The 15,885-nt window shown below is 29.5% G+C and overlaps 1 long non-coding RNA gene across 1 annotated transcript; it reads left to right on the top strand.

The window, feature by feature from the left end:
- The first annotated feature begins 27 nt into the window (after positions 1–27).
- LOC142319886 (uncharacterized) lies at positions 28–14,289 on the top strand. The gene is made up of 3 exons (XR_012755283.1): positions 28–114; positions 9,660–9,737; positions 14,152–14,289. It is a non-coding gene; the product is annotated as an uncharacterized LOC142319886 (long non-coding RNA).
- Positions 14,290–15,885: the final 1,596 nt, after the last annotated feature.

Here is a 15,885-nt window from a genome sequence, read left to right as displayed (position 1 = left end):
ACTAAAAATAACCAATCCCTACGCAACGTGGTACTGGAACTGACGCAATCTCGCACCACTGCGTCAAAGGCATACCTCACATTCGTACAAATATTTACAATTCAATATACAAAGGTAATACGCTACATTTCTAGTAGCAAAATCTGTTGTTAATTAGGATTTTCTTTAAAAAAAACTACATGTAATAGATAATAAGCAATGTTTAAGCGTTCCATATAATAAGCAAATAATACAAAAATTTGTTACAAAACTTACGGCCATTTATTAAACAACGAATAATCATAAGAATTGTATTTCTGTAAATGTAATATGTATTACTTATAAATGAAATCGGGCCGGTAAGAATTTTGTAACAAATTTCTCTTTTGTTTTATTTATATGGAGCGCTTAAACATTGTTTATTATCTATTATTGTATATCTATTGCCTATTGCATATCTTTAACATGTATTTTTTTTAAAGAAAACTCTAAACTAATAACAGACTTTGATAATAGAAATGTAGTATCTTACCTCTTTTGATATCAGTATTGTTTTGTTAAAAACAGTTTTATTTATATTACAGAAATTTTGTTTTTTGAGCAGAAAAAATGATATTTGCGAAGACTCTTACCGTTGGTTTTCAATTTTTTTGGATATCACTGCCTTTTGTTAGATAGTTCTTTTATTATTTTTTTATGAATTACTGATTGCTATCCTGTATTTTTATTATTAAAATTTATTTCCTTAAAACAAACAAATTTGATTTGACGGCCAATTTTTTTTTGTTGTTAGCCATATCATTCACTTCATACAATTTTTTTAATAACTAGTATAATGACCTTTTACTCAAACCGGCTGATTTGGAAGAGTTCCAGCGTTCAAGACCTAGTAAAGTCAGTTATTTTAACACAGATTTATATACTAGATCGTGGATACCAGTGTTGTTTGGTGGTTGGGTTTCAATTAACCACACATCTTGGGAATGGTTGAACTGAGACTGTACAAGACTACACTTCATTTACACTCATACATATCATCCTCTGAAGTATTATCTGAAAGGTAGTTATCGGAAGCTAAACAGGAAAAAGAAAGAAAAGTTATTAAAATAGAACATTGTGAATTAGGATCAGAATATATTCTTTATATTTTGACAGGCATTATGTTTTTGAGGGTGTTTTGGTATTTGTGTTCTGTATGTGATAATTTTGTATTATGATTGTTTTTATTTGTTATCTACCATTAGACATAAAACACAGTTTCCTCCCCATAACTACAAATAATATAGCCTCTTATTTAGTAAAATAAAAATGTTACCTTATTCAAATCTTTATATTTATGAATGTGAAACCTCTACAAAAATAAACTGCCAATATCCATACCTATCTAACCAGAAAACAAAAAAAAACTATTTTCATATAACTGAACAATTACTCAATGTAAAAGAAAAGACATATTAAGCTTAAGTTTTAATTTGCTATAAATTACAAACACAGTTAAAAACATTTTTCTGCCAATTTATTTAAAATAGCGTTAAAATTATTTTTTTTAAGAGAAATAATATTGTATTGATGAGTTGTTAAATAGTATTATTTAATTTTTCTTGTAATTCTGAATTTCTGCATCTCTGTGTAATGTGTATATAAATAGGTACTCAAATAATTTTCTGTAATGTCTTCTAAATTGTTACGTATCTTATTTTATTTGTTCATTATTTTGCAGTAGTTAATTAATTATATTTAATGCATTATTTTTGTGGAATTTAACAAGTTATATTTTTTTTAACTTTATTATTTTTATTTATTTTATAATTATTTTGATGCCATTCTGATTGTTTTTACAATGGTTTCCCTTGATCTAACCAGGAAATTGCTGGGGCAGTTCCTTTGTTATCAATGGTGTAGCACACCTGCCCATTCCCGATACAATTTATAATTCGTATTATTATAAATATCAATGACAATAAATTGTTTTCATTCAAAAATAGAACAAATCAAATTCTGTAAAATGTAAGTAATTCAAAAAGATGGAAGGTGACGGACAATAAATGTGTAATGAATTAAAAATTATCAAGTAGTAGTGAAAAAATTGATATATTGAAAGATGAAACCACACAACAAATCCTATAATAGTCTATTTATCATGTGAAAAACTTGTGACATTAGATTTATATATACAAGTTTAGTTTTGCCATGTAGGATGCAAGAAAAACATGCTTCTTCTGCTAAACAGATAAATACTGATATTTATGAACCATTAGAGAAAAGAATAAATTATCTTTTCACCAGATATGTATGTTTAGATATTATTCATTTGGATGTATTAGTGAACAGTTATTAATTTTGATTATTATATACAACAAAATATTTTTAAATATATGTCAACAACAAACAATATTATGTAACAATAATTAGTATTATAATTATTTATGAAAATTATGGTACCATCAAAAATATTTAAAAATTATACTTTGTGGATAAACCATTTACTTTCTGCTTTGGTGGATAATGAACACTAATTTCCATATATGTTGTCAGGTCATAGGCTCATTTGATCTATCCAGTGTTATTATTAGTTGCTATAAAAATTATAGGCTGCATTTGGAAGGTTACTTCAGTTAAGAATTATGGGCAACAGTTCATTCTTCTCCCTTTCAGAAGCAAAAGTTACAAAAATAATGAATGATGCAGTAGCTAACTAATGTACTTCCTGTTACATTCAAACTGACAAAACATTTAGCAGGTGTGTGTAGACTCAGGTTTCATTCATGTTATTTAAAATCTATTATTAATAAGAAACATTAATTTTCATTTAAAATAGGACTTTTAAAATTTAAAGATCTTTCAGATAGCTTTGTTTAGATGCACTCGGTTCCTGATGATTCAGCACCTCTGTGCAATTCACACAGCTCCTGACAGATTCACGGCTCTATACTACTGTATAAGTAGGTCATGCTCTGTCGTCAGATCAGTCTCCTAGGCCTTAACATGCATTAATTACATGATGTTACATACAGACTTACAAGTTTAACAATATTACATATATTAATTAAAAATAAAATGAATTTAGATATAGATTTACAAGTTTAATAATGAATGACAATATATATATATTATATATATATATATATATATATATATATATATATGACAATTACAATTTATAATAAAAAGTAATTTATAAATGCAATCACATAAAGGCTTAATTTATTTAAAAGAATCAGCGATCTTCGACATAATTTTTTATTGGTCCTCCGGTCGCAGATATCTTCGGAAAACTTTGAAGAGTCAACATTTGGTCTTCCAAAACTGTGTTTATAATTTTTTAAGAATCTTCAATAACAACAAACTTCACACTACCAGGAATCACAGCAAATATAACTACAACATTATCTATCGTAATATATTTTAATTTCTTACATTTAATTTACATTATTTCATCATTTATCTAATATCATTGATTCATTTCACATTTAATTTACTTTGTTAATACTTCATATTATTAATTTAAGTTATTTAATACCATTATGGAATTGGTACAATTAATAAGACAAAGAACATAATTCTATAATAAGAATTCGCAACTTTACTGATAAATTTGATCCCTCACAAGATAATAGAATTGACTTACAAATTAAGTTAAGGAATCTTCTTGATTTGCAAGACAGATATAACATCATTCACTCATTTACTTTGGTGTGATTTTGAATTGTAATTTGATGGTGGTGATGATTTATTTTTTAGATCGTGAACAAGTTGAACAAGACTTGTATATTACAGAACACAAATTACAATATTTAATAAATGATACTAATAATAATAAAAAATCTTCTAATAAAGAAATTAATCTAATACAATATTTAAACAAACTCAATTACAACCTATAAATATTCCCATATTTAAAGATAATGTGTTAGAATGGCAGCATTATTTTAATATATTTATTGATTTAATACATAATTGATTTCTCCATAACATAATATGATAATATGACATAATATGATTTCTTCCTCTATGAATCATGAGACCTTGCCGATGGTGAGGGGACTTGAGTGCTCAATGATACAGAGTAGCTGAACTGAAGATGGGAAGATTCAAACATTTCAGAGAGGTATCTGTTGAGAGCCAGACAAAGGATTGATTCCTGAAAAAGGGCAGCAGCTCTTTCAGTAGTTGTTAAGGATGTAGGTCAGGACGACTTAAACAGCCGTATCAACATCACTCAATCCTCTGAGTTCTGTGCAGCTGAAAGCAATGAAAAACTACAGCTGCTTTTTTTTCTAAGAAAATATAGCTCTCTGCATTTCCATACAACAAAGATAGAGGTGCCTTCCTTGGTAAAATATTCCGGAGTTAAACTAGTCCCCTGTTTGGATCTCCGGGAGGGGACTGACTAAGGAAGGGGTCACCAGAAAATTAAAAAATAACATTCTACAAGTCAGAGTGTAGAATGTTAGAAGCTTAAAAAAGGTTGATTGGTTAGAAAATTTAAAAAGAGAAATGGATAGGTTAAATGTAGACGTAGTAGGAATTAGCGAGGTTTGGTAGAAAGAGGAAAACAACTTTTGGTCAGGTGATTTTAACTCAGCTTCAAATAATGGGCAGGCAGGAGTAGGTTTCATAATGAACAAGAAGATAGGAAAGGAGTAAAGTATTTCAAAAGGCATAGCGATAGAATCATTGTAATGAGGATAAAATCAAAATCTAAACTGACAATGATTGTTAATGTGTATATGCCTACAAGCGCCCATGATGATCATGAGGTAGAGTGTGTATATGAAGAAATTGACAAACAATTAAACACATGAAAGGGGATGAAAATTTAATAATAGTTAGAGATTGGTATGCAAGCATTGGAAGAGGCAAGGAAGGAAATACAGTGGGTGAATACGTGCTGGGCAAAAGAAATGAAAGAGGGGACTGACTTATAGAGTTTTGCACGAAGTATAATTTAGTAATTGCCAACACCCAGTTTAGTATTCATAATTGAAGAATATACACATGGAAAAAGTCAGGTGATACTGCAAGGTATCAGATAGATTATATCATGGTTAAGCAAAGATTTAGAAATCAATTCGTCGACTGCAAAGCTTACCCTGGAGCAGACATTGAGAGCAACCATAATTTAATGATAATGGTATGTAGATTGGGGCTCAAAAACTGAAGAAAAGGTGTCATATGAATCAATGGAATTTAGAGAAGCTTGAGGAAGAGGAAGTAAAGAAGATTTTTGAGGAGGACAACGCAAGAGGTCTGAGTAAAAAAGATAATGTAGAAGAAGAATGGAAGAATGTTAAAAAGAAAATTCTTAAATCAGCAGAAGCAAACTTAGGTGGAACAAAGAGAACTGGTAGAAACCTTGGATTTCAATGATATATTGCAGCTGATGGATGAATGTAGAAAATATAAGAATGCTAGTGATGAAAAAAGTAAAAGGAACTATTGACAATTAAGAAATACTATAAACAGGAAGTGCAAACTAGCAAAAGAAGAGTGGATTAGAGAGAAGTGTTCAGAAGTGGAAAGAGAAATGAACATTGGCAAAATAGATGGAGCACAGGAAAGTTAAGGAAAATGTTGGGGTACATAAATTAAAATCTAATAATGTGTTAAACAAAGATGGTACACAAATATATAATACGAAAGGTAAAGTCGATAGATGGATGGAATATATTGAAGAGTTATATGGAGAAAATGAATTAGAAAATGGTGTTATAGAGGAAAAAGAAGAAGAAGTCAAAGAGGATGAAAAAGGAGAAACAATACTGAGATCTGAATTTAAGAGAGCATTAAAAGATTTGAATGGCATGAAGGCATGTAGAATTACTGTGCAGTGGCGGTGAGGAAGCAATTGATAGCTTATACAAACTAATATGTAATACTTACAAAAAAGGGGAAGTTCCGTCAGACTTCAAAAAAAGTGTTATAGTCATGATACCAAAGAAAGCAGGAGCAGATAAATGTGAAGAATACAGAACAATTAGCTTAACTAGCCATGCATCAAAAATCTTAACTAGAATTATGTACAGAAGTATTGAGAGGAGAGTGGGAGAATTGTTAGGAGAAGACCACTTTAGTTTCAGGAAAAGTATAGGGACAAGGGAAGCAATTTGAGGGCTCAGATTAATAGTAGAAGGAAGAATAAAGAAAAACAAACCAACATACTTAGTGTTTATAGACCTAGAAAAGGCATTCGATAACGTAGACTGGAATAAAATGTTCAGCATTTTAAAAAAAATAGGGTTCAAGTACAGAGATAGAAGAACAATTGCTAACGTTTATAAGAACCAAACAGCAACAGTAATAATTGCAGAACATAAGAAAGAAGCTGTAAGAAAAAAGGGAGTCCGACAAGTATGTTCCCTATCCCCATTACTTTTTAATCTTTACATAGAACTAGCAGTTAATGATGTTAAAGAACTATTTAGATCTGGAGTAACAGTACAAGGTGAAAAGGTAGAGATGCTATGATTTGCTGATGATATAGCAATTCTAGCTGAGAATAAAAAAGATTTAGAAGGAACAATGAATGGCATAGATGAAGTCCTACGCAAGAACTACCGCATGAAAATAAATAAGAACAAAATGAAATGTAGTAGAAATAACAAAGATGGACCACTGATGTAAAAATACACAAGATGTAAAAATAGGAAGATAAAAAACTATGGAGGTGGAAGAATTTTGTTATTTGGGAAGTAGAATTACTGAAGATGGACGAAGCAAGAGCGATATAAAATGCCAAATAGCACAGAAAAAACGAGCCTTCAATCAGAAATATAATTTATTTACATCAAAAATTAATTTAAACGTCTGGAAAAGATTTTTGAAAGTATATGTTTGGAGCGTAGCTTTATGGAAGTGAAACCTGGACAATCGGAGCACCTGAGAAGAAAAGATTAGAAGCTTTTGAAATGTGGTGCTATAGTAGAATATTAAAAATCAGATGGGTAGATAAAGTGACAGATGACGAGGGGTTGTGGCAAATAGATGAAGAAAGAAGCATTTGGAAAAATGTAGTTAACAGAAGAGACAGACTTATAGGTTACATATTAAGGCATTCTGGAACAGTCGCTTTAATATTGGAGGGACAGGTTGAAGGAAAATATTGTGCAGCCAGGCAACATTTGGAATATGTAAAACAAATTGTTAGGGATGTAGGATGTAGGGGGTATACTGAAATGAAATGACTAGCACTAGATAGAGAATCTTGGAGAGCTGCATCAAACCAGTCAGATGACTGAAGACAAAAAAAAGACATGATTTAACTAACATTAAAAAATTATACTATCTACATTCTTCTTTGAAGAATGAAGCTTTAGCTATCATTTTAGATTCTCCCAATAAGAAATGAAAATTATCTTGTTGCTCAAGAATTATTAAAGGTACAATTTGACAATAAATACATAATTGCTTTTCACAATGCTGAACACATTTAAAGATAGATTTTTTAAAAAGAAAATCTGTAGATACTTTGTCGAAATTTCCTCAAATGTGAACTTGCTTAAAGCGATGCAAGTTCCTGTTAATACATATGAATTTGTAGTAGTCCACCTTTGTAGTAGTAACTGGATTATAACACCTCAAGATTGTGGAAAGAAAGGTTGTTAAATGAAAGGTTGAATTTCTTAATTCCATATGACAACGTTTAGAACATATCAATCCATCCACTTCAAACATGCAAGAGAATACAGAAAAAGAAACCAAGGAACATCATAAAAATACAACCAGATCCTTAACCAAATATTTTAATTTAAATCTTTATTAACAATTTAAAGGACATAATGTTATTTATTATGCAAAATCTAATTTTAATCAATGTTCATTCTGAAATTCAAATCATTACTTATATCAATGTAAGGAATTCTTAAATTTGTCCACTGATGATTGTAAAACTTTTTTGGAAAATAATAATTGTTGTTCTAATTGTTTGAGTAAAGGTCATTCTCAGGATTGGATGAAGATTCCGTTAATCCGTGCCCCAGTACAGAGTAAAAAAATCAAGGGGCACAAAATTGTCAAATAAAATGAGAAAAAATTTGCAATGGAGTTTCTGAATTAATTAGAAAATTTTCTGAAAAAAATTTTAAAAAACAATAAAACAATCCAATTTTATGTACTAATTAATGACCACAAAACTTTCAAGGCAATACACCAGTAATCTATATTTATATAAAAAGCAATATTTATGTGTGTGCTTGCGCGCGCGCAGAGATCGCTGCACCTACAGGTACGAAATTTGACATGAAGGTGGCCCAGGACAGGAGCCGAAACACCTCGAAGCGATTTTTTCGATTTTCGAAGTAGATTTTTTGTTATTCAATGTTTTATCGATTTTTTCGCCATTTTCAGGGAAGTTCCATACAAAAATTGTTGAAAGTCCGGAAGTTACAACAGATACAGGATTTTTTTTTTTTTACCAACCGTATTTAATACCTTTCACAAAGAGACCAATTTCAAATCTGTACAATAATTAGAGGCGTGTCTGTAATTAATTAAAATGTCACTTTTTCGGATGAAACACTATTTTCCTATAGTCTTTTTGTAAATCGCGGTAAAAACTTTACTACCTGTCATACAAAAACTAATTTTTTTCAGAAAATACCCTCAAGAGCTGGCTTTCAAATGAAAGAAAGATTAGTCAAATCCGACAAGTTCGTTTAAAAAAATTTTTTCCGAAACCGTAAGTTTTAAAAATTACCAGCGTTAAGCATGTTCCAAATGCTCATAGGAAAAAAACTTTCTCCCTTTCTCTGTTCGCCATAATTGACTGATGCGTGTCTCATGTCTTGAGGGGAAGGGAAAAAGAAGGGGTGTGTGCGTTTCGAGGAAGGAGGTGGAAAGAATTATCGATTACTATTTGGCACTTTTGGGGAGAGAGAAAAAGTTGTTATTTAGCGGGAAGTATGACGTATTTTCGAAATTTATTTAGTGAGTGATTTCATTCGGAGCGGGTGAGTGATTTCGATCGATTGCAGTGGTTTCTTAATTTGTTTATACCTTTAGAGAAAAGCACTTTACTACACTAGGCCTTGACCTAAGCAACAAACAAAATATATAATATATAAAAAATAATATATATTAAATAATTGTAATTTTTATTAAATTTATTTTTATACAGCTCTCCTGAAAGAAGTTTGCCTAGAGGTAAGACTTTTATCTGTTTTTGTTTATAATTGTTCTAACCGTTGGAACTGCCAATTTAGAACAATTGGATAATGATTATAGCGAGATATGATTATAAAGTATTTCACCGTCAAACTTGCATTATTGTGTTTTATTAATTTTTTATTCGTGGATATCTAAAATAACTAAGTATTAAAACTAGAAAGAGGCTTCTAAACAAAGAGTTTACAGATATAGTAATACAATGCATTAATATAAAAAAAAATGGATTATGAGAAATAATCTTGCATGCAAGGTATGATTGTAAAATATTCACTGTCAAATGTGCATTATTTCAACACTGATTAAAAATATTTTCTCTGGGATGAACATCTGCATTGGAAAATTTATGGACCGAGATGACCAGGAGATTCCATTTGAAATTCATTTTGCGTTTATTTATTTAACATTTACTTATTATTCATTTGCTTATTATTATTATTATTATTATTTTTTTTTTTACTTTGATTTTGGTATTTTGCTTTTGTTTACTTTCTGATATATACTGTATTGTGTTTCAGGAGTTTCCATTTGGTATTTTCTCTGTGATGAACATCTATAATATTTGCCAAGGAAATTAACCCCATTCATTTGCATTGGTATTCTATGAAAGATTATTCATAAATATTTGTGATTATTTACTTTCTAATTGTGCTGTTAATATTCTTCTATATTTAATCTTTTTTTCATTAGTAAATTTTGTCTTTCATTAGTAAATTTTTTTTTTTTTTTTTTTTTTGTAATAAGTAAAATGTACTGCAATAATGTTAATTTACTCAAATACAAAAAATAATGATTACTCCATCGGGTTGGTCTAGTGGTTAACGCGTCTTCCCAAATCAGCTGATTTGGAAGTCGAGAGTTTCAGTGTTCAAGTTATTTGGCCTGAAAGCCAGTTATTTTTACACGGATTTGAATACTAGATCGTGGATACCGGTGCTCTTTGGTGGTTGGGTTTCAATTAACCACACATCTCAGGAATGGTCGAACTGAGAATGTACAAGACTACACTTCATTTACACTCATACATATCATCCTCATTCATCCTCTGAAGAATTATCTAAACGGTAGTTACCGGAGGCTAAACAGGAAAAATAAAAAAGGATTAACTTTGTATTTACAGATACTCATAGGCAATACCTATTTTGCCTATGATCCTCTTTCCTGAAAGACGATTATTTATAATAATATCAGAACAAGAAACAAATGATCATTAACTAGTTTTCCATTTTTTAACAATAAAGACCACCTACTGGTACTCATGAAATTGTCTGTCTATATGTGCAAATTCTATACTTTGTACATGGTATCTTAAATCATTTTTAATCTGGTCATCATCTTAAAGTGATTTTAATCAATGACTGAATTATTGTTACTGGTAAAATTAAAAAAATAATGAAACCTTGCAAGTATTCTTTATATAGATAAGCACTAGTTATGCATTTTGTTATAGCAATAGAAGGAAGATTCATTTCCAGAATGACAAGAATCTTTGCCTAACCATTGAAATTAATCTCTAATGTTTTTTATTAACATCTGGTGTCGAATAACAGGCAACATTCTTATATACCTCATCCGTTCAGTAATAGATACAGATAATGGGTACCTAAACTTTCTTCAGAGTGAGCTATCACAACTTCAAGAAGATATTCCACTAATCAAACAAACATTTGTTAATTTCAATACCACTCTTAGTTGTACAATTACTAAAATTATTGATAAAGTAATTAGATCAAAAATTATTTAGAATATAAATGTAATACAAAAAACAGGCAGGTATGAGTTGATTTATAAATTAAATATAAGTACTAAAACAAAAATGATAAGGTTCGATATAACTAACATGTACCCCAGTATTCCCATTGATTATACAATTTAATTTATAAATACAGGTGAAGGCCAAAAATTTATATATAATATTATAGCTATAATCAGAAACATTTGTAAATAAAATTATTTTGAATTTAATGGTACATGTTATACACAAGAAAACATGTTACCTATGGGTTTTCCCTTATCTGCGGTAATGTCAGAAATTTATCTACAAGAATTTGAAAGTAGAATTGTCTATGATAATATTAATCATGTACATAAAATTTTATTATGGGTTAGATATGTAGATGATCTTTTAGTTATATATGAACCAAGTATAAATAACGAACATGAAATAATTTTAAATAAATTAAATTCTTTTCATGAAACATTAAAATTTACATATGAAATAGTACATAACAGGAAAATAAAATTTTTAGTTGTGAATGTTAAAATAAATGAAAATAATCAAATAATAACTGGAGTATATAAAAAACCTACCTCAAATGAACTTGAACAAATGAACTATGAACAAATGAACAGGAATTCCAACCATCCTTGGTCTCAATAAATTAATATTTTTAAAAACATGATAATCAAAGCAATAAAATACATAAATGGTAAACAAGAATTGTAAAATGAAATAAATAATATGAAGAATATTGCTATAAAGAATGAATATACCTCATTGATAGATAATATATATAAAAAATATAATTCCAAATACTTCAATAACATAAACATTATTAAATAAAACCCATAAATGAAAATGAAAACAATGAAAATATTTATATATATTACTCCTACACAAATAAAATGATAGAAAACTTAATTAATGCTTATAATAATAAAAAATATAAACCTGCTTATAAACGTGATAATCATGTAATAAAACATTTAAAATATGACAATAATAAAATAGTAAAAAGTAAATACGATTCTTCTGGTATTTATAAAATAAAATGCAATAACTGTAAAAAAAATATATATTGGAAAAACAAGTAGGACTTTTGAAAATAGATTTAATGAACATTTCAGGTCGTTTAAAAATAAAAAAATAGGTTTCTCGAATGTAGCAGACCATTTAACTAGTTTGGAAAATAATTAAGAAATAATTTAAAAAGTAAACATTGAACACGAAAGTAATAATAAAAAATTAGAAATTTTAGAAAAATTTTATATATATAAACATAAATTCAGCCCAATGAATCTGCAAACAGAATGTGATGGGGAGATTCTTATGAATATTATTAAGTTGGTAATAAATTGATAAGGAATTTTAAATAAATTAGATATTCAATACATTACTGTATTACATGTAGATAGCATGTTAAAGGAAATTTTAATATTATAACGTTTTAAATTATTTTTAAAATGTCATAATAAGCTTTCTTGAAATCTACAAATGTTATCACCATATCTCTGTTTCTTTTCCTGTTGTAATCCATTATTAACTTGAGACTCCTGATCTGATCTGGATAGTTCCTTCAGGGTCTGAAACCTTCCTAGTATTCTCCTTAGTCTTGCTCGACTTGTGAACCAATCCTGTTGAGGATGATTCTTGAAAGAATTTTATATGTTGTGTCTAGGAGTGAGATTCCCCTGTCATTTTTAGGGTCTGTTTTGTCCTGTGTTTTGTGTAACAGATGGATGAGGTCTCTTGACCAGTGTTTTGGTAGTTCTTTGATCCAGATGCTGACAACTTGTCGATGAAGGGCAATTTTTGCTGATCTTCCTGCATGTTTCCATATTTCTACAAAGGTCTCTGATCTTCTCCCACCATTTTGTAATTCTTCATTTCATCAAGTGCTTGGTAGACTTCTCTTATTGTGGGAGGGTTGATGTTTTCTTGTGGTGTTGTTATTAGGGTGCTTGTGCCTAAGTTTAGAATTTCTGTCGGTTCTTCACAATTTAGGAGTTACTTGAAGTATTTAGCTAGGATTTCATGTCTTCTTTATTGTTACGGGCCAATTATGGCTTTCATCCTTCATTAGTACGGTTGGGAGTTCATATTTTTGGAGTTGTTTTTTTAAGGTTTTGTAGTAGTCTGTTGACTGTGTTTTGTTGAATTCTTTTATTGATTCAGTGTGTTTTTATGGTGTTGTCTTTTTATTTTCCTTAGGGTTCAGGTTATTTCTTTTCTTTATTTTACTAGATTTTAGAAGGATGTTTCTAATTTTTGGGATTAGTGTAACAGCTATGCTTAATGTCTTTTCTTCACTGTTTTGTTATATTAGCTGTTCCACCATTGATGTTTTACACAGAATTTTATTGGGGCTATTTCTTCTGCGATTTGTTTAAGGTTGTTGACTTAAAGTTTATCCGTGATTGTTATTTTTTCGGTTGCTTTTTGGTAATTTTTATTCTTGATTAGTTGGCTAGGGTCAATTTTTCTTTTAGTTTTAGGGGCTAGGTTTTGTTGCTTTCTTTGGGGAGTAAATTTAATTTTGATATTGATTAAATAGTGATCTGAGCCTGTATCTACTCCTCAGAGGACTTGTACATTGTACATCTCCATATAGTGGTGTTTGTCCATGAACACCTGTTTTATTTGCCATTCTCCTTTAGTGTAATCAGGGTGTTTTCTGGTTTTGAGTTTTTGAGATTTCCTCTTGAAACATGTGGATTTTGAGATTAGATTGTGGTTTCTGCACAGATCAATGAGTCTGTGTTCATTTCTGTTTGTTTTCTTATGAGCAGGTCATTTTCTGATGTCATGGTATCTTCTTTCTCTGCCTAATTGAGTATTGAAATCTACGCTTAATTGTTTAACATAGTTTTTGGGGATGTTATTTATAGTCAGGTTGAGTAGATCCCAGAACTTACGGTCTTTTGGAGAATTATTAGTGGGTGCATGGGCATTTATTATAGTGTAGATTTTATTAGATGCTTTTAGGGTGAATGATGAGATTCTTGGGGATTGTAACTTGAATTCTTGTATGGAGTTTATTATTTTAAGGCAAACTAAAAAGTCTGTTCCAAACTGTGGGGCATTTTTCATCACTTTCTTCCCAGGTATACCTTTATATACAGCCTATATCCTTGAGATTCCATGGCATCGTGGTTGGTGTTTTTTATTTCTAGCAAACCCACAATGAGAATTTTGTGTTGGTCTATTAGGCCAGTTATTATTTTTAGTTTACCTATCTAAATGAGCGAGTTTGCTTTGTTTTGACTTTGGACTTATTTTTCTTGTTCAAGTGTGTAATGGGGCATTCCCATGCTTCCAATACCTAATGGTGGTCCCGGAGGTTAAAAAAAAAGAAGATGCTTCCGATTGCATGCTATCTTCTAAGTGGCAGCCCACTATATCTGAGTGCTGCCTTCTGTGAATTCTGGAATTGCTTGGTTCAGTCAGTGGAATATTCCTTAAAAGACTGTTTTTCATGGTTGACTGTCAAGGGGTTACCCGTGATGGGACCAGGTCCTGTAAGTAATAATATATATTATTATCATGAAATAAATGTAAATCATTTATGTGCACATAAATGAGGGACACCTGCACATTGTTATAACACTATTATTTCTCTAAATAAAACATTTCTCAGTTGGCAAATTGGTTGACGTGGACTTCATACATGGCCAGTCAGATAAACTGATATGATTTCTGTTTGTGAGAACAAGTGAAAGAGTTGGCATATGCACAAAGGTCAGATAATGTAAATGAATTTTACCAAAAATTATGTTTGTCACCAATGAAACTGAAAATACAAGAATGCTGGAGAATGCATTCTCATCTGTAACTGTGAGCTGAAATGTGCTTTAAGGTAGTTTGTGAACAATTTGAATAAATGTAAAAATTTCATTTTATTTAGTAATTAATTAAGTTATGGAATAATGCTTATTTTATGAAATTAATTTGATAAAAATAGCAGTAATTGATTTTGCTGCAAATACTTTATTCAGTGTAATTTTTCTGTATTATTATTTTTACCATAAACCCTGGTTATTTGTTCTGATGTTGTTTTTACTAACAATTTTTGTAGTTTTCATAAAAATATGAAAAATTTAATTTGTTGGTTATTTTTATAATCCAAAGAGATTCTCAAACAATATTCAATGCAACACCATTGTACTAATTTAAATAAATTCAGCCTCACAGACCTTTTTTAAAATGTAGTACTCTACATTGTTTTACCTATGAAGCCAAATATAAAGTGGTAACATTTTTAATAGACTAACTTAAAAATTACAAATTTCAGGACTCATTTTTACATTATTTTAATCAGAGGAATATGCCACGCCAATAAAGTTTAATAGGAACCAACTGATACATTTCATGAATATGAAAAAATGTAATGACTGCTATAAAAAGTATACTTTGTTCAAATACAACAGATAAACATGCTAATATGCATATTTTTGTTCACAGTTAGTTAAACTGAATACTGGAAAACTGTTGAGTGATAAAAAAAGCAGGTACAAAAATCATATTTATTTAGTAGTAAATCTACATTAAAGTTTCATCTCAATTTAAGTTTTAATTTTTTTATGTAATTTGTTCTCACAATTTTTTTAATTTCCTTCTGTATTTACAAAACTATACGCATGGCTATATTAATTTAACAAAATGACTTATTTATAAAGTGTGTAAAGTAATCTTATTTCTTGTAACACTTAATGAACATTTCTAAGCAATGTCAAATATGTAATGTATGTTTATTGAAAATATGTTTTGGCGTGGGGAGTAGACAAAGTTTGGTGCAGTGAACAGCAATTTAAAAAAAAAAAATCATTGGCCTTTGCTGAAAATGGTTAGTCACATTCATGACGTACCATTCATTAATTGTAAATTATATATTAAAGAAACAAGCCAATAAAAAAAAAAGCACAAAGAAAATAAATATTGCTGAAGTTAATGTTTGTATTTTTTTTTAATTGACAATTCAAATTAATTATGTAAAAAGTAAACACTTTGAGTACTTTCTATTCTTC

Source organism: Lycorma delicatula, chromosome 1 (assembly GCF_047948215.1).
Source record: "Lycorma delicatula isolate Av1 chromosome 1, ASM4794821v1, whole genome shotgun sequence".
Classification (NCBI taxonomy): Eukaryota; Metazoa; Arthropoda; class Insecta; order Hemiptera; family Fulgoridae; genus Lycorma; species Lycorma delicatula.
The sequence above is the reverse complement of the archived record's forward strand: the minus strand, read 5'-3'. Positions and strand labels throughout refer to the sequence as shown.